Raw genomic sequence first — 491 nt, 5'->3', positions numbered from 1 at the left:
TTTATTTTTTTTTTTAAGGGAGTTTTAGATTGGATATGTCACTTTTGTGTCGGTGTGTGCAAGTCGTGTACGTGTAAGCTTGTCCGTGTAAATGGAAAAGCGTGTGCGCGTTTCTACGTGTGTGCGTGCGTTTGTTTGTGTTTTTTTGTTGTTGTTACTTGTGATTATGCGTTCGTACCTGTTTTTATTCTATTCGTTTTGTTTCGTTTTGTTTTTAATCATATGCATGTTAAAGTTTAAATTCCTTTTTTTTATGTTAATTCTTATTTATCGTATGTACTTGTGTGCGTATGTGCGTGTGCACGCACGTACATAAAACAGACACAAGCACTTTCCCACAATTTGCATTTGTGGCTTGTTGCGGAAGCCTTATTTCAGCACTAATTGCAATGTCCTTTGTTTAGGGTGAAAGGGTGAAGGAGGGGGGGGGGGGTGGAGAGCCTGTTCTTGCTATGAAAGCCAACGAGTTTAGATGCGAGAGCGAAAATGTG

Source organism: Penaeus monodon, chromosome 34 (assembly GCF_015228065.2).
Source record: "Penaeus monodon isolate SGIC_2016 chromosome 34, NSTDA_Pmon_1, whole genome shotgun sequence".
NCBI lineage: Eukaryota > Metazoa > Arthropoda > Malacostraca > Decapoda > Penaeidae > Penaeus > Penaeus monodon.
The sequence above is the reverse complement of the archived record's forward strand: the minus strand, read 5'-3'. Positions refer to the sequence as shown.